This window comes from Abramis brama (genome assembly GCF_963993115.1).
Source record: "Abramis brama genome assembly, chromosome: 3".
Lineage (NCBI taxonomy): Eukaryota > Metazoa > Chordata > Actinopteri > Cypriniformes > Leuciscidae > Abramis > Abramis brama.
The window spans coordinates 48,230,954-48,256,672 of NC_139965.1; the positions used below are offsets into that span (position 1 = coordinate 48,230,954).

Genomic DNA, 25,719 nt, shown 5'->3' on the forward strand with positions numbered 1-25,719 from the left:
ACAGCGGGCTGAAATAACGAGAAGGGGAAGAAGTGCTGCTCGCAGTGACCAGAGCAGAGCATGTTGTGATACAGTGTATGCAATTCAGGCGACTTGACTCTACGCTGAGCTACTGTTTGTTTAGATGCAGTTGCCGTTTGCCCTGCTGCCATATACAGCCAATCTTCGGCATTACCAAGGCTATCTCTTTCTCAGAGCTCTTTCTAAATTTAAACTGGCCCTTGCAGTCATGTGCTTCAGTTATAGAGTGGCGAATAAAGGCAAACGAGCAGTGCCAAAATCAAATGTTCACTTTCTGTCATTTATCTCGCTGGACTCTCATTTAAGAACTTTGTCGTGGCTTCTATGAGACCGTGTGCGACTCTGACTCACATTCAAACACATAAGATCCACACGTCATTAATTGAGAGAAATGTGTGCTGTCTCTCTCTCTGTCTGACATTATTCTGCTCTATCTGCAGACACTAACTGTAAGTGGCATGTCCGTATGTGTGTGTGTGTGTGTGTGTTTTACCGGCTGACGACACACACAGACACACAGTGCTGAGGCTCTTCTGCATGTGTGTGAAGTGAAAACTGCCTTTTCATTCTTTTCTTTTTAAGACGCTGCTGAATCTTCACCTCCATCTGTGAAAACACAACAACAAACATCACAGAGCATGTTACACTTCTGAGTGCACTTTAATCCCAGATAACAGGCAATATGTTATGAGAATGTTCCGCTGGGATGGCACAGAATGATTAACAATAGTTCAAAGATAGCTACTTCAAGATGTCTACAACCATAGTAGCCTAATACAATGCCTTTTTAGTTAGGCCTAGTAACTCTGTAAGTTTTACTAATCACAATTTGTAGATGCCTATAGCATAAGTTTTGAAATAAACAGCTGATTTCGGTTCAGATAATATAAAAAACAAAATCAACCGATTGAGTCATTTACTCGCAGCTGAAGAGATGATCCATATGATCAAAATGCAGTCTATTTCTTAAGTTTTGCATGATCACGGGTGTGTGGCGCGTTTCACCGGCCATCCGGCGGCGCGAGGCGGAACTGCAGGCGCTCGCGCGCGCGCGTCAGTTTAGAGCACACACACACACATACACACAAGAGTCAGGTATCTCCTCTCCGCGTGTGAGTGTTTCTCTGTGATGCTCACGGGCGTCGGACGAGCGGATGAACGCAGCTGATTGTCAGTGTGTGGAATAAGACGCTCTTCATCTTCATCTTCATCTTCACCCTCCTCATCGCGGCTGTTTCTGGCTGGAGTGACAGAAAGACATAAAACCTTCCTCCGGATCCTCAGCGCACCTCTTAAGGCTTTTGGGTGAGTCTTCGTCCTCTTGATCTTTATCATCATCTTCATCCTCCTCATCTTCTTCCCCCTGTACTGATGTTTGTATGTTTCTCTCGTGTGTTTCAGTCAGTGGTTTGTGATCTTCAGCGTTTGGAGTAAGTACAGACACTTTCACTCACTAGAAGTGTGTGTGTGGATCGGGACATGTGTGCAGAAACTCCCAGTGTGTGTGTGTGTGTGTGTGTGATATGAGGTCAGACTCTTGTGTGTCGTATCTTCAGGAGTGTATGTGTGTGTGTGTGTTAACTAACATGTTTGCAGAAAGTGTGTGTACTTCAGGTTTGTTGTTGGTTAAAGGATTTCCGTGTCTCTTATGATGATGATGATGATGATGATGAAAATGTCAGAAAGCTACAAACTCACATCTGTAATTCTTTTATTGGCTCATTGGCTTCTTGTGGCTTACACTGTGTGTGTGTGTGTGTTCTGGACTTTGGGGTCAGTGGTGCTTCTGTGGTTCGTCATGAGATTTCTGGGTTTCTGATGATGATGATGAAGAAGACGACAAACCTCCTTCATCAGGCAGACAAACCTAGTCCAAGTGTGTGTGTGTTTAGCTGTAGTTTGAGGACAATTTTTTTTTTTTTCTCTAGAAATGTGATAAATCTGACAAACCTCCATCCGGAGATGTCCTCATTTGGACATTCATCTTATAGTACACATACAGTATAAATATTTAATTCTAAAAATGCATGACTTTTCTTTTAGTGTTTGTAGTAGCCTATCCATCATGATCTAATGAAAGGTGCTCATTTCCATAAATAAATGTGTGTTGGAGTGAGTTTGTCGTCATTCTGAACTCTTGAGGATGTTTTTGCTGATCTCACTCAAATATCACATTGTTCTCGCCATTGTCTTGTGTGCTTTGTAATGTGAATTCATTATTTGTCCACATTAATGACTCCAGCAGCTCCATCAGCAAAAACTAGTAGGCTAATTAAAGTCTGCTTCATCATAATCATCATTATCACTTGCATGTTGACTTTCATTCTGTAAATCTAATTTAAAGACTTTATTTAATAATGCCAGTTGGCCTTTATTTACTATGTGTTTTTTTTTAACATAGTGAGTCTGTTTTATAGTCAAACTCAGGCTGCTTGAGTGCCTGCCTATCTATCTATCAGTCTCGCTGTCTGTCTGTAGTTGATCCTTTCTCTACGGTGCTCCTGTGATGGTTTTTGTATCAGTAAAGCAGCGGCTTACAGAACAGTGGGATTTGGGACTGTGCGTGCGTGTGTGTGTGTGTTCATGCACGCTCATTCATTTGGATTGTGGGAATCCTGCGAGTGCTGTGATTACTGGTGCTTGTGGATCGGGATAAGGCATGTTCTTCTCATGGATAATGCCCACGGCGCTGTGCTCGGCCGCTGGGCTGTTTAAAGCTTGAAGCAGAAAGATAAAAACTCAAATGGAAAATGTTTTTAGGGAAGAGCTAACAGCTCAAATGTTCATGCAAACAGCGAGATCTTGTATGTTTCTCTTACTGAGTTTGAAATGTACAGCGTTTTTGAAAGTCACGACTGAATCTTGTGCTGTTATGCCATTCTGTTGAACAACAGACACACACACACACACACACACACACACACACACACACACACACACACACACACAACTCGCAACTAAGTGCCTAACCCGAACCCTTACCCTAAACCTACCCTTAACCTAATTATAACCTTATCCCTAAAACCAAGTCTTGACCCTCAAATAGGCCTTTAAAGGGGTCTCAGAAAGTGAGGACCGGCCAAAATGTCCTCACTTTACTCTCTTTGTCCCCACTCCAATGGTCTAAAACTCAAACTGGTCCTCGCAGAGAGAGAGAGAGAGAGAGAGAGAGAGAGAGAGAGAGAGAGAGAGAGAGTGAGAGAGTGTGTTAAGTCTGGTATTTTATGAGATATGTGTTTTATTATTGCAATGGTTAGTGTAAGTAACCTTTACCATCGCAAAAAATCCCTGGGCGTTGGCCCAGAGGAAGCCCCGTTGAGGCCCGATCAAGCCCCGGAAGTGACAGTGGAAAACATGACTGGCCCTGGCATGCACTAGCACGCTCGCTTTTGGCCTCGGCTATTCTATCCATTAGTGTACTTCTTCATGAACACTATGTTCATGCAGTGACAGGTGATTTGGCCTATTTGCTGTTTGACATTTCCAGGACATTCACTTCCATCATATATATGTAGCCTATGTGTGTGTTTCTTTCTGTCTCTCTCACTCTCTGGGATGTAAATAATAGTTGATATTAAATACTTTTGGGTAATTGACACATTGATGTGACATCTAAACTAAACTCCATCTGAAACTATTTTACTCTTTTATAATGGTTATTCATGTTGATTACCTCATATTAAATAAACAACTGCATGGAATATTTGCACTTTTAAAAATGAATTTGTCACACAGCAGGATTTTAAAAAGAGAAAGTGAAGGGGAAAGGGTAATTAAAACATAAAATTAAAACATTTTCCCTTACACATTCATTTGGATTTTATGGTAGGAATACTGTTTTCATATTTCACTTTTTTTTTTTTTTACTTATTATTTAATTAGTAATTTATATAGTATTTAATTTAGGGCTGGGAATCGATAAAAAAACAAAACAAACAAACAACTTAATTAATCGCACAATTTGCTTTGATTAATCACAATTAATCGCATTTCCCCCAAACTTGTAATCATCAATATTTAAACGTAGAATCACTAATTAAATTAAACAACACACAAAAAAGGGGGAAAAAAGAAAAATGTCCACACAAATTGGACAGAAAATAGCCCTATATTAAAATATTAAACATCAATATATAATTCTTCATTCAGTTCTATGCAACATACTCAGATTTAACAGATTTATTTTTTGACTAATTATCAAAATATAGTCATACAAAGCTATTGTTACCAGAGCATGTGATCAGAGCAGGTAATTTTACCATTGTTGCCCAGCATGGCTATTCCAGCTCAGCAAACAGAAGTCTACTACTGAGAAATTTCACGTTATTTGAGCGGACTTTGCTTTTCCAGTGCGTGATCGGTACATGATTGGAGTTTTTGGGCCGTTAACGACAGAGCAGAACGCGCAAACACGGAGCGGAACATTGAGCAGAGAGCGCAGCGCGCCGACACACACACGGAACGGAGAGCGCGGCGCACACACGGAGCGGAAAAGACCCGCTCGTGAAGTTACTAAACAAGCTGTGCGAGAATGAAACCTGATCGCCGAACACGGAGGGGCGGGACGGTAGCCTGGATGCCAGCCGAACTTAGCCCCGCCCACACAATTTTTAGGTCGGGAAGTTCGGTCTGGACTCGATCCGTTGAGGAGCTATTATGCCCGAACAAAAATTGTTCGGACCAATCAAATTGTCAGGGCGGGCTTTATACGATGATGGACAGATGAGCAACGTAACGTAATCATCCACGTCACCAACGAGCGCTTGGGTTGAATTCGTTTACAACAAAGATGACTGCCGCTGGAGAATTGAGATTTCACGAGTTCACACTTACAAATAAGTCAGATAGAATAAATGCATATTTGGCGTGCTGTCCGAGGAGAGGCTCTGGGCGTGAGAGTGAGTGGGTGGATGCTGAAAACTGTCAAGGAATGTTGAGTTGACATAGTGAATCCTCTCATGCTGATAGTGTAGACCGTAGACCAGGGATGGGCAACTTCAGTCCTGGAGGGCCACTGTCCTGCAGAGTTTAGCTCCAACCCTAATTAAACACACCTGAACAAGCTAATCAATGTTTTCAGGATTACTAGAAAAGAGTTTTTGCCAGGGTTGGAGCTAAACTCTGCAGGACAGTGGCCCTCCAGGACCGAAGTTGCCCATCCCTGCCGTAGACGGTAATTGTTTGATGACAAGTTGATTGGATTGATTATTTGAACGTGCTCCTCTCGAACTTTGTTTATAAAACATCATGTGTAGATTCCGCCATCGCGTCTGTTATAGAAGATATCGACAGCGCATTCATTTTAAAAGAGGAACAGAGAACCGCGATCAAGGCATTTGTCGATCGGAAACATGAATGAAAAACATACGTCACTTACTCCGTTGCTCTGATTGGTTGTAGGTCGATCCAATTGAGTGCAGAGGCATTTTCCTTCCTGGTTCAGTTGAAACACGCCCCATAATCAAAGCTCAATGGAGCAGTATCAGACTCACATTCTGACTAGAATCTGAGTATGACGACGTCAGGCTAGCGGGACGGCATATTTTCGGCCTTTTCAATAGCAGCCGAAACAGGAAGTCATTAAAATGAGGCAAAAAAAAAAGAAAAAAAAAAAGTGCTGCGTCAATTGCGTTTTTTTTAATTTATGCGTTAAACATCTCAAATGAATCGCAAAGATTAACGCATTAATTCCCCCAGCCCTTATTTAATTATCTAAATTACATATTGAAACACTAATGAAAAATGCTGACACAAGCTGTTGAGAAATTTTAGGTTGAATCTTGTGGCAAGGGACATCAAGAAAACTTTTTTATTACTGCTGTCAATTGAATAAAAACTTAAATTATACAAAATGCCTGCTTTAAGTAAACAAATTAATCATGCACATGAATATTTGCTGAAAAAAGCCCATAAAACAAGATTTGTCAAAGACATCACTTTATTGTGGCAGAATCAATGAGTAGACAAAATTTGTCTTTAGAAGTCAACATGTTAGTTTTATTTCAAAGCATGATTGAGTTCATTTTTATTAGGGGCCAAACAACGAAGGTGCATATAGGCAGCTATTAGCCGCTTTCCACTGTCGGGCCAGAGCGAGCCAGGGCTAACAACATGCCAGCCAATAGCCTCAGACCTCAAGCACTCAAGTCCCGAGGCCAAAACTCTCCTGTCTTACAATATACTGTTGTCCTTTCAGCCAGATTAACATAGAGAGCTCATGAGAAGAAAACAGGAGTTATGAGTTATAAGAGCTAACCGGAGTGCATGTTTTTTTATTACATATATCTGTATGCATTAGTCCGGTATCAACAAAGGCACAGGGAATAGACAGATAAAACATGAAAGAAAATAAATACATGATAATCATATATGATTTGTCTACATTCTTCAAACAGTCTCTGGTATTTTATGAGATACAGACCCTTTCCAAAAAATTAATATATCATGGAAAAGTTTATTTATTTCCATAATTCCATTCAAAACGTTAAAGGAGTCATGACCTGTAATTTTCAGTTTTCCACGAGAAAAAAATTATGTTATGATTGCCTAACGATTATACACTGGCCGGGAAGCCGATATTTAAAAGTGAAGCATTTGTTTACCCCTGGGTTCGTGCACGCGCACTCAAATACGTGATGTTAATTTGGAACAGATATACCATATGTAGACACCGCAGACCTATGCTGCAGGAAGCCCGCCCTGCCCCTCTCCCCCTCATATTCAGTCGAGCGCTGCCATTACTGAATTCCGATTCGAAGTACGCACTCGACCGTGAAAGATGCAGAAACGTTCACAACTTGCGCCATGATGTCATTTTGGAATGATATGCTGAAGCGTTACCTGCGGTGTCAACCCCCCTCCTTCCTGCCACCAATCAACGCGCCCCTCATTTGCATTATTACAATGACCGTCCACGACAGCCAAAATATCGCATCAGATCTCGCGAGACAATAATGCCTTCAGAAATAAGGGTCAGAGGAGCTCTGTGTTTATATTTTTTCCACTTTTCTTTTTTAGAAGGGCCTGAAAGACTATAATAGAGCGTGGGTATCCAAGGTAATACTAGGTTATGACTCCTTTAAACTTCCATAGATTATAGATTCAGGGCCCACAACTTAAACGATTTCAAGTATTTAGTTGTTTATTTGTACATAATTTGGGCTTCCAGCTCATAAAACCCACGAAAACAGGATTTCAAAAAATTAGAATATTACATGAAATCACACAGTAATTACACAGTGATACCATGGTCATTGAACCAGGTTTTGGTTATTTTGGCAGTGTGGGCAGGTGCAAATCCTACCCAAATTATGTACAAATAAACAACTAAATACATGAAATCGTTTAAGTTGTGGGCCCTGAATCTATAATTTTTATTTTTTGGAAAGGGTCTGTATGTGTTTTATTATTGCAATGGTTAGTATAAGTAAACTTTACCATCGCATATAGGGCAAAAAATCCATGGGCGTTGGCGCAGAGGAAGCCCGGATGAGGCCCGATCTAGCCCCGGAAGTGACAGTGGAAACGTGACTGGCCCTGACATGCACTAGCACGCTCGCTTTTGGCCTCAGCTATTCTATCCATTAGTGTTCTTCTTCTTCTTATTATTATTATTATTATTCTGCTCTTGAGTCTATGGGAGCCCATAGAACCGTATGGTAAAAGTTGTGAAACTTGGCACACAGAGAGAACATAGTCTGGAAATGAACCGCATAAAGTTTGGAGTCTCTAACTCATACCCTCTAGCGCCACCAACTGTCCAAATTTGCATGAATGTTTATGTATGTTTATACAATTAACTTTTGAACTGTAAGGGCTAGATACAAAATCCTATTTTTCTTCTGACTCCTGTGACATTATGATGTCATTTTCAGGAATGAAAATGTTTTTCAAAACATGCCAACAAAAATGTAAGCTACTAAATCAAACTATTTTTGATAACTGTATATAGATATAACGCTATATCTCCGCAATGCTTTAGCAAATTCAGACCAAACTTGTGTGTCATTACAAGCATGATCTGAGAGTATATACACAGCACCACCTAGTAATCAGGAGATACATAAAATGGTAACAGTTTGTCCAAAAAAAACCTTTCTTTTGTTTCAGTGCAGCATACTAAGTCAAACGATATCCAATTGTGATATTTATCATAAAATACTACATTTTACATGCAAAGCTTTGGCATATTAACACTAAACTTTAATATGTGTAAAAAAAGAAATTTGCTGTCTCCAGCCTGTATCAAATTGGCCTTTTACCGATAAAATGGTATGCATAATGACGTCTTCCCTAAAAAAAGCTTGTTGCATAAGTTTAGTTGTATCCATGCATCATTTTGCGTATATCGCAAATTATATTGTGTGTTCATTCACGTCCTAAACATTTGTAAAATGCAGAGAAAAAGACTGTCAACATTTGCAAATTAATTATCTATAATTGGCATTTCCATCAGCTATATCGGTAAAGATTTTGTGCGCTAAACCTTTTTTCGCAAACAAAAATTCTTGCATGGAAACCTGGCTATTCTCACCCAACACTGACCACACCAGATCAATTTGGTGTCAGTGCCACCTATTGGTCAAAAGTAATAAGTAATTATGTCACTTTACAAGTGATTGTATATGGGTTTTCAACGATTTTGCTTAAAATCGTCTCCAAATGTCTCCAAATTTTTGCAGTTGGTCTGATGCTCCTTGATTTGCAGCTCCTCATTCTGCCTATGTTGTGCTTGGCCCCTTCATTTCTACTTGCAGCTATATTTGCAATTGTATTTTGTTGATTACATCATCCCCAACACTGCAGATCTATATCTATCACTTAAATGATGAGCGTTATTATTAGTGCTGATTCTTTATATTTTATCCTTTATTTTTGTTTTATGAGTTCTTTTCTCTGTGTTAATGTTATTTTTTCTTGTTGGTTTTCATTGTCAGCAGCTAAGCTACATCTGCTGTAGCAATATGAATGTACTGTTATTTGTCATGCTAATAAAGCACATTAAAACTGAAACGGTGAGGGGAGGGGGGAGGTGGACAGCAGGCTGGTCTCACTGTGTGATCGACCATCTGCTCACCTCAATGCGAGTCACATTCCATGAAATAATGAGGAATGAAAGAATGAAGGAAACAAGGATGAACAATGAGAAAATCAGTTGCTATGAGAGGACGACAGGCACAGATAGTCAAGTTTCCATTCACCTTCTCCACCTTTGCTCTGATGAGACTAATTAAACCAAACTATCTGAATCTCTCTCTGTGTCTCTCTCTCATTTGATCCACTAATATCCTGTCCATATGTTCTCTACACTCCACGCACCACTAATACGCTACCCAACTGAGATAACTCCACCCACTATGTAAGCTGACTCCACCCTTCTGATGATGTACAGTAACTCCACACAGTGAGATTACTCAGGCCAATTAGAGTCAGATAATCTTGACAGTAACTAACCCTTTCCCACTAGAGTTCAAGAACTAATGTCCATTACCATTAGCCTAGAAATCTAGACGCATCCTAGCGGCAGCAAAATGTATTTTGCAGCCAGGGCAGTCTAGCAACTCTCCATTGACTTTTGAGCTGCAAAAACCTAAATTGGGTCAGGCCAATCACGTCGTGTATAGAGTAGGCGGGGCGGGCTTAACATAATGACGACAGAGTTGCGACGGTTCCCTGCCACTTGAAAACAAAGAATGGCGGCTGCTGAAGAACAGTCTTTCGAATCGGCTTTGGCCGCGACTCTGGAGGACTTGGAGTTAAGTTTTTCTTTGAGAAAAGAGCATAGAACAGCACTTAAGTCATTCTTAAAAAAAGGAAGATGTGTTCGTAGTTTTGCCGGCCAGATTCAAAAGTTTAATCTATCAACTAGCTCCACTGTTGGGAAAACGCTCTGGTTGGGTGAAGCGCTGTCCTATTGCGTGCAGAGGGATTTTTAAAGACAGCCGTTTATCCCGCCCCTCGGAATGAGCCGTGTCTATGGTGAGTTGCCAGACCCAACATCTTGATGTAGGTCTGGTTTGCCAGGCTACATTACCATATGAATACAGGCAAACGGTAAATGTGTGTGAAGTTTGTGATTTGAGAGTGTGTTTAGGATGGATGTCACACATGATCATTTGGTGTCATCGTTGGGTTAAAAGCAGATCCCATGAGTTTTCTTCATTAGTATCCCCTGGCAGGTGTGCCATCAGCACCCATTAGCAGTCCTGTTCTCATTATGGAGGAAATAGACAGTAGAGCAGGGGTGCCTAATCCTGTTCCTGGAGATCTACCTTCCTGCAAAGTTCCTGATCGAACACAACTGAATTAGTTAATTAAGATCTTCAGGAGCACTTATAATTACAGACATGTGTGTTGTATCAGGGTTGAATTTAAACGCTGCAGGTATGTAGATCTCTAGGAACAGGATTTGGCACCTAAAAATAGATTTGTGCAAACTGTAAAATGTATTTAGGTGCACGTGTGCGAATACATTTTTTTTTAAACAAAAAAAAATGTTTTAACAACAATGCTGTCTCTGCGCTGAACCAATGTTGTCTGTTGAAAAAAATAATAATCACGTAATCCACACAAAGCTGCCTTCTAGGGGCTGTTTACACCTGGCCACTTAATGCGTTTTCTGTGATCGGATAGCTATCCGATCGTGAAAAGACCTGGTGTAAATACCCTCCGAAACGAATTTGAGAAGGATTTAATTTTGATCGCTCAAACCACATCAGGAAGTGGTCTGGGCCGCATTCCAGACGAAACCGGACAAGTGTAAATGCATCTGGTTGTTGAAACCACATATGTAAATTTTACTTCTCCCAACAATGCTAAAAAAAAATGTGTGAGAGCGTGTTATAGGCTATATGTCAAATTAGTCAGATATGACAGCGCTACTGCAGCACGCATCACCGCAGATGAGCAGCTATTCATCAAGCCAACGCGCAAACTATCGCAAATCAAAGTGAAAGTCGCAGACGCTTAACACTCAATCATCTTATTAAAAGTAAAGAAACAAAATGATATTACCAGTGCTGTTGTTGCTCTCTCCTGTCAATGATTTTGAAATTAGTTGATGATCAATAAAATGCAGCTCATGCAGCTCATAGCAGCTGTTTCTTTCGGTTACGAGAACTCCATTAAATCTGCATATAGCATGGGAATTGAAGAATGGATTTATATCCTTTTTTTTCCCGAAAACACATTTATGTGACCAGGTGTAAATGGAATCGTTTTGATAGGCTAAATCACTAAAAATGCATGAAGTGACCAGGTGTAAAAAGGCCCCTAGACGCTACTAGACACCATTAAAAAAAAAAAAAAAAAAAAAAGTCAAGTAAACAGGCAGTGAGCTAGATACGCAACATAGTATGAAGCCTACAGTCATTAGACCAAGTGCAGAAACTGAAGTTACGCCCGAAACAGTCGACACTGAGGAGGGTAAGGAGGAGGAAGACGACAAAAACTCATTTTTGAGGACAACTTAATGTACTGCAAGTACTGCAAAGGGCAGAGGCAAGTGGACATTTGTTTTGTTTTTAGCACTTTATACTTTGAGGTGTTCATACTTTTTATACATTTTGAAGTAAAAATAATTACATAATTATTAAAGGGATAGTTCACCCAAAACTGAAAATTCTGTCATTTATTACTCTCCTTCATGTCGTTCCAAACCCGTAAGACTTTCACTCATCTAAAGAACACAAATGAATATCTTTTTGATGAAATCTGAGATATTTCCATTGACAGCCTACACAACTGACACTTTGATGCTTCAAAAAATTCATAAAGAGATCGTAAAACTAATCCATATGAATTGAGCAGTTTAATCCAAATTTTCTAAAGAGACACGATTGCTTTATATGATGAACAGATTGAATTTAGGCTTTTATTCACATATAAACATTGATCAGCGAACATAAACAAAAGCTCAACCAAACCTGCTTGACACGCAACAACCTCTTGCAGAAGCTCAAAAGTGATGCGTAACACGAGAATGAACCTCATTGGTTCTCGCATGTTAAAGGAACACTCCGACTTTTTGGGACTTTAGCTTATTCACAGTATCCCCCAGAGTTAGATAAGTCCATACATACCTTTTTCATTTCTGTGCTTTCTGTAAGTGTTATTTGACGCACCCACCTCTAGCCTAGCTTAGCACACAGACTGGATGTAAATGGATAAGGTAGCATACTAATCCCAATAAGTGACAAAATAATGCAAACATTTTCCTATTTACATGTTGTGATCTGTATAGTCACAGCGTGTACAAATAACAAGGCTATATGAGACAGAGACCATTTTTAATCGTACAAATACTGGGAACTATATTCTCACTAGGCGTAGGAGCACAGCTACTTGGGCGGAGTGATTAGCGCAGAACACGAGACGCCCTGTTGATGGTTCCGTAAACAAAACAAACGTGACTAACTAGCTAGTAACGAACGTGACTCGTGATCATGGCTGACTTTGAGGAATTGTCAGAGGAATGTCACTCGACATGGGGCGTTTCTTCCAGTTGATCTTGTCACAATGGAAAAAAAAAAACGACAACTGCCGGGTGTATTAGGGCAGAGAAATCTTCTGTGGTAGTGACGCAAATATTTTGATTGTCATCAAGCCTTGACATTGATGGCAATACCCGGTCCCATTCATTACAACAAAGGCACTCGGTTTCTGTCGGCATAGGTTGGCATGTTCCACATTTACACCACCAGTCCGTGTTCGTTCTGATTCTCCCTTCGACATCAATCTGTTCGGCATCTTGTCTTACAGCTTCCAAAGTTTGTAACTCCTCGTCTGTGTATTCTGGCTCAAAACTATATGGTTCTGGATCTTGGTTTGATACCCAGTAAAATTCCTCTGACAATTCCTCAAAGTCAGCCATGATCACGAGTCACGTTCGCTACTAGCTAGTTAATCACTCCGCCCAAGTAGCCATTTCGCCCAAGTAGCTGTGCTCCTATGCCTAGTGAGAATATAGTTCCCAGTATTTGTACGATTAAAAATGGTCTCTGTCTCATATAGCCTTGTTATTTGTACACACTGTGACTATACAGATCACAACATGTAAATAGGAAAATGTTTGCATTATTTTGTCACTTATTGGGATTAGTATGCTACCTTATCCATTTACATCCAGTCTGTGTGCTAAGCTAGGCTAGCGGTGGGTGCGTCAAATAACACTTACAGAACGCACAGAAATGAAAAAGGTATGTATGGACTTATCTAACTCTGGGGGATACTGTGAATAAGCTAAAGTCCCAAAAAGTCGGAGTGTTCCTTTAAGCAAACGTGTTTGAGCTTGCGTTTACCATAACTAATGTGAGTTGATGAATGTTTATGTGAATAAAAGCCTAAATTAAATATGTTCATCATATAAAGCGATCAAGTCTCTTCAGAAAATTTGGACTAAATTGCTCAATTCATATGGATTAGTTTAATCTCTTTATGAACTTTTTGAAGCACCAAAGTGGTATTTGCATAACTGTCAATGGAGGGACAGAAAGCTCGCAGATTTCATCAAAAAGATCTTCATTTGTGTTCTGAAGATGAATGAAGGTCTTGCGGGTTTGGAACGACATGAGGGAGAGTAATAAATGACAGAATAGTCATTTTTAGGTGAACTATCCCTTTAAATACTGTTTTACGGCAGATGTTTTTTTTTTACTTTTTGCAATCAAATGAAATAATTTTGCTTATAAATGTCTCCTCGTATCTCTTTATTACGGAAAAAACACATTTGTTAGTACATTTCCATTGCGCCCCAAAAGATCTTACTGTGCTGCTAAATCAACTTAGGAGCACATGTGCTCCTGAGAAAAGTTAACGTCAAGCCCTGAGATGGAGACATAGAGGGCTGCATTCAGGAGGAGATTGTATCCAAACAGATACAGATATTAGTCAGGAAAGCATGGCACCCCTTTGTAGCATTTGCAAGTGTACATGTGTTTAATATTATTATGAAAATAGCATATAAATGATCAAATTGACTTGTTTTATCAAACAACTTGTGGAGAAAAATAAGAATATTAAATGTTGTGTCATTTAACTACTTTTTACACTCACTGAAGTTAGCTGAGCAGCGTGTGGGACATGCCAAAGTCACATACATCCAATCAAAGAAAATGGTATAAAAAATGGTATAAAATGAGAAACACATTTCAAGAGATTTATCATTGTACTTCTATGTGTGTAAATGTTTGCTGATTTATCATAAAACCTCAGAATGTCTATATTTTGCATTATGTTCATGATGAGGACACCAAAGGCACTTTATAGTGATTTTGACCCATATATAAAATTAAATCTAGACAACAAATGAAGCATAAACAGCAGAATGAATTTATTATGAATGCATCACAACAGACATAGTAACACCGTGTCCTAACCAGACGCTACGCAACGCCGCGACACGCGATAAAAGGGATCTTTTCCATGTTAATCAGAGTTTTTGTCCTAACCAGCCGCAATGGCAACACTCAATGAATCTATTTTAGAAATGGTTTCTATCTCTGCAACGTAACAGCTGGAACAACAACAGAACGTATGATAATCTCAGGTACTGTTTATGTGCTTTATTTAATGTTAAGCGTCTGTGTGAGTTTGAATATCACTTTGTGTGTATTTTATAGCCGTACTGAAAGCAACAATTCACCTCAGATCTTTAAAATAAATAAAAGTGAACAAGAACATTCAAACTGTCAACTCATTGTTAACAGATTAAGTGTATTTTATGACAACGATTGTTTTAGTAAGTGATTTGAACCAATTATGCCGAGTTCACACTGCAAGATTTTTAAAGTAGTCAGGTCACGGTTCTTTTCACACTACACGACTATCTGGGGGTAACATTCAGTTGCTGCTGTGTGCACACTGCACGATGGATCGGTGACAGGGGGTTTCACATTGTATGACTTTACAAAAGAAAGAATCGTCGACAACTTCTGTCTGGTCCGCAAACTCAGTTTCACAACCAAACACACGCAAGAAGTGATAAGGAAATAAGGCAAGGTCACGCGTAGGGTTGGGAATCGTAAGAAATTCCGATTCCGGTTCCACCAAACGATTCCGGTTCCGGTTCCGGTTCCCATTCAATAAAAAATATTAAAACAACTAATAAAAAATAGTAGTAAGGGAAAAATCCACAATCCTTTTTGTTTTTATTTCTTATACTTTTCAAATGAGTTTAACAGACTGGTAATGTCAACAAATTCAACATATTGTTATGCAATTTTTGCAAAAAAAAATATTAGTTTTTCTGAAGGAAAATAAATGTCTGCATTCTCTAGAATAATTTGGGACCTCTCCTATAGCTTATTGTATCTCCAGCAGTGGAGAATACCCTCTCAGAAGGGGTATAATATGCTTGAATGTAAGATGTGTGTAGAACAGATTATTTTTAAAATCGTTTTGAATGATTGATTCATAAAGACTTTACTTGTTTCATTACTGGATAAATCAGCGCTCTAGCGGTTAATAAACAGAACTGCATGCGTCTTTGCGGAAGAACATTGTAGCCGGAGCTACTTCTCTCTATTTATGTCTATGGCGAGTCACGCAGGTACTGGGCTACTCCGCAGCGGCTGCTAAAGTATAGTCCGAGTAAAAACGCTTATTGCAGGCTTAACGTAGTAATTCTGGATATACAAAAACACGGTTTGAAAAAAAGGCATTCATGATGCGCTCATTGTATACATTTTGTACATTCTGAACAGAAAAAAGTTACGGACTGCGTCTTTATGAATGTTTTGAAGCATCAGATCAGATGTAATCGATACACTCGTTATTTGAAGGCAGCGACTTTCAAAAGGTGATTTACTCTATTTTGGTTGCTACCGTAGACATCAGTGTTTATACTCGAATTATAAACTTTTATCTCAGTACTTCTGTGATCATTTGAATATTTGTAACAGAAATATCGATACTGTGTGATTGTAAAGCTGTTTCATATTGACAACTCTCTGGGTCAACAACAGCGCAAACAGATTTGAATGTTCAGGGGTGAGGTTTTTGTAATTTAGGAATAAGATCGCGTGGGTGTTTGAATCGAGATCTTTTACAGATTAACTTAATCGTGCAGCTCTACTCTCTCTCTCTCTCTCTCTCTCTCTCTCTCTCTCTCTCTCTGCGTTGATATCTGACGCAAAACGTATTTGAGTAGCGCGAGGGCTTTTCAGTGCATTCATTACTATTTTAATAAGAGGTGAGATGTCGCTATTAAAGAATAAGCTCACAGCACTTCGCCCACACAGCGCACCAGAACCGTTTTCGGAACCGAAACTTAGGAATTTCGCACGGTTCCGGTATTTTTTCAAAAACACTACCGGTTATGGATAAGAACCGGTTCTCGGTTCCCAACCCTAGTCACGCGTGCATGAGACAGGAGTTCTCTCACGCGAGACCAAAATTGTTATTAAAAATTTAGAAGCTTGCGATCCAAATTGTCTGTGCGCTAATCTGCAGTGAAAAGGAGAAAAAGACAAAACAGATTATACAGGATGAAATGGTTGGGGAGACGCGGGGAGCAAGGATTGTGTGTTCTGCAAAGAAAGTTGGGGGTAAATAAAAAAAAATTGCAATGTGTTGCTGCTGGCCAAGCAAATGTTTGTGCTTTGTTTCTGTTTGATATAATTGTAAATATATCTATTAAAATACTGATATTCTAGTCTATAACTGGTCTATAACTCCTCCCCGAACTTCCCGCTGCCATGTATCTTGCTCTCTCATTGGCTGTAGGTCATTGCCGATGTAATTGTCGGTCAGAACACATTTCACATCGCCGACAGGTTCAGATATTTAGCTTGCCAAATATCTCACGGGCGTCGACGACTCATCTGCGATTCTCTCAGATTGCGTCTTTGATAATTCACACTGCATGATCGTCACTCGCTTGAATGAGCGATTTGCCTATGATTTCAGGCATTTGTCGGCGATCTCACAAAACCTTTCGGTGAGTGAAAATCGGGGCTAAAATCGGGCAGTGTGAACTCGGCATTAGCCTACTTTATGTGGGAATCATTGGAACAAAACACATTTAAAGATTGACACTTAACTCTTTAAATAATAATAACCAACTCCAATTAATTTTTTTCTTTAGTTTCTCATTTGCTTTGTTCAAACCTGAACTTATAACTTAAAAAATTAAACTAAAATATCTGTGCATGGAACTGTGTCACTGGCATTTTAATGGGATACATGTGCCTGCTTTTGAGAGCACAGCCTCTTGATACGGGGGTAGATTGAGGATAGTGCAACTCGTAGATCATGCTCCACTGACAGGCGCTGCCTTTTTTTTGTTTTTCACGTATGCCATGGATGAGAACGCTAGCTCCATCTTTGCCCTACCCTGTCAATCTCTGCGTGAAATATAAAATTGAGCGCACACCAGTACAGAGGGCTGAGCGGAGCGAGCGATTTAAACTTTTTAAATATGAATGAAATATATAATTGTTGTTTTGCTTATTTATATTCATTTGGACATGCTCATGTTGGTGTTTTGATATATTTGTAAAATATATGCTATGAAAAGTTATTATATGGTAGGATAATTAATTTAGCCTGTTTAAGTTGGACTACTAATACTGCAGCACCCCTAGCCAGTTGTCTGGGGTGCCACGGCACCAACTTTGGGAACTACTGGTCTATAGGAAACACTGAGGATGAACCTGTAGCTCTTCATTTCAGCAAACCTGTGTATTGGGTAGTGTGAGAGACACTGACACTGTCCATTAGTCTGGACACCTGTCTCCTCCACAGCTGCTTTCTCCAGAGGGTTTAGGTCAAACCCAGCTTGTTCATGGATTTGTTCAGTCTATCTTTAGAACACAGGTGCATTCCCATTATGAAGGATGTTAGGGGTGTGAATCGTCACTGGTCTCGATTCAATTTGATTACGATTATCATGTCAACGATTCGATTCAATATCACGTTGCGTTGCAATATTCCTGCACATGGCTACATTTTTGTCAATGAACAAGCAGTCAAATACATGAACTCCCTTTTTATTCTATCTGCTCCAAGAAAGTACACTTTCTGAATGTAGACAAAACTTAAGTCTGAACACAGTAGACGACAGGAGCATTTAGAACTAATAAACACAAATAAATACTAAAAGTGCATGAAACTGTCAAATAGTACTTAAGTTACAATAACCCTCACCCAAACTCAAAAACACACTCACACTCACACACTCACACTCACACACACACTCACACTCTCACACTCACACACGCACACACACACACACACACACACACACACACAAGCACACTCAGAGGTGGGTAGAGTATCCAAAAACTGTACTCAAGTACTCGTGCACCTGAGACTCGTTTCAATAGCGCGCGCTCTCTGTAGGCGCAGATGAGTTGCCATGAGAACGACTGACATCTCTATCTTTTCATACAGATTACATAAACATAGAATGTTTGTTTTTGTTTGGAATTAGATCATTTAATAGCAGAGACTTAAATGTTTATAAAGATATATTGCTTATGCCTGTGTGACTAGTATTCGCTGAGTTTTGTTTAAGTTTAGAGACGTGCTCCAGAAAAAAAGTTCACGGAGACGGAGAGGAAGAAAGCATACCCTGTTTATTTTATTTTATTTTACAAAAGCACAATGTTTTGTTTCGATTGTAAGTGGACACATAAAAAAATAGACATTTAACAGTTTATTTTTTCATATTTCTTAAGTCTATATGACCATAAATGACAGTATTTTAAGTCTATCTTGCTGCTATGTGAAAATCCAGCACAACGCGCCCACGTGTTTGTCGACCCCAGAGGGTTAACTTTAGCCTAATAGGAAGGAACATAAATATATGTTCACTCACATCAAGACGCCGCTGCAGTGATGGAGTCCATGCAGGAAGAGCAGCGCTTGGCACTGCATCGCTTTTCAGCATGAGCTACGTCCCATCCTGACCACTGTACAAAATACAGATAAAGCTAATGATAAAAATCTATGCTAACTTGAAGCTATCCTAACTGATGCAATACTATGCTACTAACTAACTATGCTTCTAACAATACTACACTAACTGCGAATTAACTACATAGGCTACACGAAATAATCTAAAAACTATATAAATGATATGCTAACTAGATGCTAATATACGCTATCTGATCGTTTTCAATACTCGCAATTCCTACTTCTGACTCACTACAGTGGTTTTGACGGAACAAGATGCTTTTATACCAGGGGCTGCCAAGGGTGTGGTGAGCTGGTACCAAGGGCGTGGTGAGCTGGTACCTGCTTACGTCACAGGGACGACAACTGCCAATAAGAAAATTAAACTGCAGTAGCCACCGTTCAACCTGAAGAGGGCAGCACTCAGACGTTTTTACACCATATATTGTAGAATTATTGTAGAACACTTTATACCCAAATGTCAAAAAATGTACTCGAATCAATGAACAGCACTAATAAAGCCCCAGTCTTACAAATCATTAATTAAAAAAAGTTGTTTTAAGGTTTAGTTACCCTTTAATAGTTACTTAAGTAAGAGTAAAAAGTATCCAATGAAAAAACTACCCAAGTAGCTAGTTACTAGTTACTTCGGCTTATACATAGCAGGGCTCCAGACTGCGACCAATTGGTTGCATTTTGTGACCATTTTTCCTGCCGGTGCGACCAAATATTTATTTAGACATTGCCGAGCAGCGAATGCAAACAAAATGAAAGCATAACGAAAATGCGCTACTCATTTATGCTTCACGGACCGTTTATTAGTTCGGACCAATAATAGACAGTGCAGCGCCCCGAACTTGCCAGTCTCGGGCCGATCCAGACTTATTGTTATCTCCCTTATCTCCAGGGAGATCCAGACTCTGGAGATCCAGTGAAGAAATCCATTGAATTCGCCTCAGAATTAATAACATCATCATCGCTGCGAGATCCACTGAGAAACATTCCGTTTCGGCGCAGAGTTCTCTGTTATAAACCATAGATATCAGATCAAACAGCGCTGACGTGGAAACCAGGAGAAACACTTATAGAAGGCTTTCAGTCCACAAATCAGCAACATTCACCATGGATTTAGGCGAATGTATTAACTCTAACCATAACTATGGTATTGTGACAGAAATAGTCAAACGCTTAGTACTAAACATCTTTTTCCAGCACTTCAAAACTATAATATCATATATAAATGTTATTTTTAATGTGATGACCAACACATTTTTTTGTTCATCCTTAAAAGATTGTCCTAAAACTAAACATTTTAAGATGTAGGAAAACTCTTATTTAAAAAAAACAAAATAAAAAAAACAAAAACAATAATAAAAAAAAACAACAATTTAAATTACCATTGTAAACAGTAGGATGCTTATTGGCTATTTTCACTCCCTAATATAATTGTTTTCACTCGTTTTGCCTTTTAATTAATATTAAGACATTATAATGATAATAATTAAAGTTAATTTCATCTACACCCTAAATTAAGCTTAGTGCTTTGTCAGCCCCAGTGCTACCAGATATATAGTCTGGAGCCCTGTGAACTTAAAATGAAACTGCACATTGTAATATCTGTACTTTAAGTATCTATTATTAAAGAATTTGTCAGTATTACAGTTATTTTGGGGGAAATTTGAATAATTGCATTGCAAGCTGATTTAAGGTGTTCCCCTAAATTTTCTGCTTGCGCTCCTAAAAAATTTTCAGTCAGGGGCTACAGTGCTCCTAGTAAAAAAAGTCAAATATATATAAAACGTTATATATAATTATTTCGATATTTTTAATTTAAATTAGTATTATTATCATAATTATTTCTGGCATATGTAGCTCGAAAATCATTGCCTATCCTTTGGTTTGTATAATAATAACTTAAACATCTACATTTGGATTATTAGACAATGTCAAAATAAAGTGAATCTGTAGAGTTTTGCATTCAAAGGCATGCAAATGGAACCATTGACACAGAAGAAAGAGTTAAAACTTTTTCACATGTGCTCACACTCATGACTGCTACTGAACATCTGATTCTGAACACAAAGCACAATCAACTGCACATTGATAGATCTTCCTTCTGTCTGTTCTCCAAAATTTTATCAAATGTATATTCTGCAAGCTCGTTTAAACTGGTTAACTGTGTCTAAGGTAGGCGAAGGTATTCGTTTCCAAGACGAGTGCGCCCGCCACTGTGCAGTAAATAAATAAAGGTATGTGTCCAAAAAACTGGTAATGTCACACTTCGTAGTAGTGGTATCGTGGCGTAATAATCTGGTTGTAAATTGTATTACCTGGATGAAATGAAATTGAACTATCGCCCTGATGAATCATTCATTCACAGACAGCATACGCAAATGTTAAACTAATAAAGAGCTTCATCGCTAATAAACAATATGATGCATTTTCAGATTTGCTTTCACTTGACTGTAGGTACACGGCCACTTCATCCAATGCTCTTGATGTTCTTAAATCTGTAAGGATATTATTTATTATTACCACTTTAGACGATTCAGTGCGTGCAGGAAACTGAACAAATAATTTAAACTGATTCGCAAACCGATTTAGACAGTTCTGCCAACTTGTTTGATGAAGTCTTTGAACAGAATCGACTCAAAAGAATTATTCATTTGTGAATGAAGCATCGCTCATGCCCCAGAAAAAAGATACAGCACGCTTGGAATAGCCTAAACTATTTTAATGCAACATGTTTTTAAATGTGTAAGTAACGAGAGGAATGTCGCCCATCGTAACGAAGTAAAAAAAAAATGTTTTCATTAGAAATGTACTCTAGAAAATGACCCATTAATTGCATTAGAAATACATTAGAAAAGTACCCGAATTTAAATCTACTCTTAAAAGTGAAATTTTTCCTAAAAAATACTCAAGTAAATGTAACGACGTAAGTGTCCTTCATTACTACCCACCTTTGCTCACACTCTGTTAATGTTAAAATAGTGGATTCATTTTTTATTATTTGCTTTTGTTTCGCCTCCCTCCGCCATTTTTACGCTAGCGAGACAAGCGTGTATGCAATGAATGATGTCAGAGAAACGTCAGTAGGCTATGACGTCTATAATCGATTATGGTCTATTATTGTATCGATGCAGAATCGTCCACGTCCGCATCGTGATGCATCGTAGAAACTATTAATTCCAACACCCCTAGCGGGTGTGGTTCGGATTGAGGTCTTTGTCAAACAGTCGGGTCGATTAAATTGGTGCTGCTGTCGGATAAACAGGTTGGGTATTCTGTTAAGTATTGCGGGTGTGGGTTTACCAAACAGGACCCGTGCAGGACTTTGTAGGAATCTAAAAACACTCTTCTGATTACCATCTAGGCAGCAGACAGCAAGTTAGCTCATTTCTGTGACACAGCCCTAGGATGCTTCTCTCAGATTGGAAGAACTGACAAAGCATCTTGCGAAACACATCAAATGACCTAAGCTGTCACTTGTGCTAGTCCCCACCTGCTCAGACACACACTTCTGCAGTCTCACAATCTGTGGTCTGCCTGTCAGACAGCGGGTTTCGTCAGATCATGGAAGTATCCACCTGCATCTCTTTCTGCAGTAGGAAAAAAAACAATCCTTACAGTTTTGACAGCCATGTCCATTTGACAGCAGAATTTTGGCAGCATTTAGATGACAGACAATCCAACTTGATTCTGGACTCCGATAGAGGATTCTGGTGGGCCAGAAGTCTTCAGGATGTGAAGTATTGGTGATACTTGTCTGCAGTCATTAGGGATGGGGGTGAATCCTCTCTTTGGCATCAGGATCAGATGTTTTCTTGAGCACAGGGACTCTCACCAGACAAAGACTCATGTTAAATAGGCAATGTTTAACAACTGCACTTTAGTGATAGATGTCAACTGGTCCTCAGATCCTAATGGTGACACTTTATTTCCTTGTTCACCTGCTCTGCTGTGATGTCCAGTTTTGGGTGAAACTAGGGCTGCACGATTTGTCATATTGGGATTATTGAGTCAAGTCAAGTCACATTTATTTATATAGCGCTTTTTACAATACAGATTGTATCAAAGCAGCTTCACAGTGATAACATGAAAATAATACAACAAATTTTGTTTCTAGAAGAAAATTGCATCATCGTCCACCTTAAGTAAGGCAGATCAATAATATTGTTGAATATTAAATGTCCCCAACTAAGCAAGCCAAAAGCCATGGCAACAGTGGCAAGGAACCAAAACTCCATCAGGTGACAGAATGGAAAAAAACCTTGGGAGAAACCAGGCTCAGTCTGGGGCCAGTTCTCCTCTGGCCAACGAACGAACAGTGTATGATTAAGATTCAGGCTGCATTACAGGTCAGAAGTCAGATTGGATCAGAACATTCCGAATATTTATCCAGTTCCATCTGGTTGGAAGTCGGAGTCATCACGCCGGTATGGAGACGGGTTTGTTGAGGATCAGTGCAGATGGCTGTCGTGTGGATGAGGTCTTCACAGGGCTGATAAGGCTGGCACTTCAGGGATGCGTTGTGGATGGGTCCAGGCGCAGGTCCACCATCTGATCTGGATATGGCCCGGATACGGCTGACTTCAGTAAGCCTCGGAATAAACAGAAAGACTAACTTTAGCATAGATGCCATTCTTCTTATGATGTAACGAGTACATCAGGTGTTATAGGAAGTGTCCCTGGTTCCACCTGACCTAATTTATGCAGCCTAATAATCATTTAACTGATTTGAATAATAGAAATGTATAATGTTCTATATGAATGTCAGATAAAAGAGATGCATTTTTAGTCTTAAACTGACAGTGTGTGTCTGCTTCCCGGACAATGTTAGGAAGACTGTTCCAAAGTTTAGGTGCTAAATAGGAAAAGGATCTACCGCCTGTAGTTGATTTTGATATTCTAGGTATTATCAACTGGCCAGAATTTTGAGATCGCAGAAGACGTGAAGGACTATAATGCATTAAGAGCTTGCTCAAGAACTGGGGAGCTAAACCATTTAGTGCTTGGTAAGTAGTCAGCAATATAAAATGTATACGATGTTTAATAGGGAGCCAATGCAGTGTTGACAGAACGGGGCTAATATGGTCATACTTTCTGGTTCTAGTGAGAACTCTAGCTGCTGCATTTTAGACCAACTGGACTTTGTTTATTAAGCGTGCAGGGCAACCACCCAGTAGAGCATTACAATAATCTAGCCTTGAGGTCATGAACGCATGATTTTTCATTAAAAGCATATGACGTAATTAGGGCTGTAGTCAACCAAAGAAATGCTTAGTCGACCAAAGTCCTGTCCTGCACAACGATTAGTCGACTAAAAAAAAAAAAAAAAAGACGCGATATATTGCATTTTGATTGAACATTTATTAAACAATTATCATAGAGCATTTATAAAACAACGAAAAAACGTTTTTTTATTTTATTTTTATTGACACCTGGGATCCCCCGCGAAACGGTTCTCATTCGCGCTTGAATAAGGCCGGCGACACACTGGCTGCTGGCGTGAGAGTCTCAGCTGCGTTGGGTGTCTGTTTTTATTTCGGCTCCCATGTTAATAGGTTGGAGTTTGCACACTGCCTGCGCGAGGCACGCGTCTCAGGCGCGGCTCGAGCCACGCGGAAAACGCGTGCATGCTAGAAATAGAACCGACGCCTGAGTGTTCCAGCAACAGGAGTGTTCTGGCTAGAGCGCAGAACAGCGGAGTTTGTATGGACCGAAGTGCATGTCTGAGCTTGCATTGCTGCTGTTGCTTTGACATTGTGGAAAATAGAATAATAGAAACAAAATGTATTAGACTTTTTACCCGTTATTATCAATCTAAATTAATCTCGTTTTTAATTTAGGCTAACTTAATTTCGTTTTTCTTTATTTAAATTTCGTTTTTTCTTTATTTAAATTTCGTTTTTCTTTATTTAAATTTCGTTTTTCTTTAGGCCTATTTAAATTTCGTTTTTCTTTATTTAAATTTCGTTTTTCTTTATTTAAAATTCAATTTTTTCTGTATTTAAATTTCGTTTTTTTCTTTATTTAAATTTCGTTTTTCTTTATTTAAATTTCGTTTTTCTTTATTTAAAATTCAATTTTTTCTGTATTTAAATTTCGTTTTTTTCTTTATTTAAATTTCGTTTTTCTTTATTTAAATTTCGTTTTTCTTTATTTAAATCTACCCTTTACTGTGTCAGTAATTTGTTAGTCAGAAAAATATTAGACTACCTTAAAAGTATTGCTTAAGTTAACAGACTGTGCGTTTTATATGCAGTGTCCGTTCTCGGAGAATATAGCCCTGCTCGCGTGAGGCGCGCCGCTTCCCGCTCGCGCTGTTCTGTAGTTTACTATTAATTCTGAACGTGTCGCGTCTCGCGTGTCATATTGCATCAAATGCGACACTGCACTCCCTTGTGAAGTCGATTGGATGAACGGTTCTCGAAATAATCAAAATGCAAACGGACAGACAGACACATAGATTACTAGCCTACCTATATTCCTTACTGAGCGCTGTTCTGTAGTTTACTATTAATTCTGAACGTGTCGCGTCTCGCGTGTCTGTCTATATTGCATCAAATGCGACACTGCACTCCCTTGTGAAGTCGATTGGATGAACGGTTCTCGAAATAATCAAAATGCAAACGGACAGACAGACACATAGATTACTAGCCTACCTATATTCCTTACTGAGCGCTGTTCTGTAGTTTACTATTAATTCTGAACGTGTCGCGTCTCGCGTGTCATATTGCATCAAATGCGACACTGCACTCCCTTGTGAAGTCGATTGGATGAACGGTTCTCGAAATAATC

At 39.2% G+C, this 25,719-nt stretch overlaps 1 protein-coding gene across 13 annotated transcripts in view; it reads left to right on the plus strand.

Moving 5' to 3' along the window:
* The first annotated feature begins 1,087 nt into the window (after window positions 1–1,087).
* The window catches only part of LOC311079646 (receptor-type tyrosine-protein phosphatase delta), a 687,052-nt gene continuing 662,420 nt past the window's right edge, over window positions 1,088–25,719 (plus strand). For all 13 annotated transcript variants that reach the window (XM_084109251.1, XM_084109252.1, XM_084109253.1 and 10 more), the window contains exons 1-2: window positions 1,088–1,326; window positions 1,423–1,451. The gene's annotated coding sequence lies outside the window, so the exon portion shown is untranslated. The remainder of the gene's footprint in view (window positions 1,327–1,422; window positions 1,452–25,719) is intronic.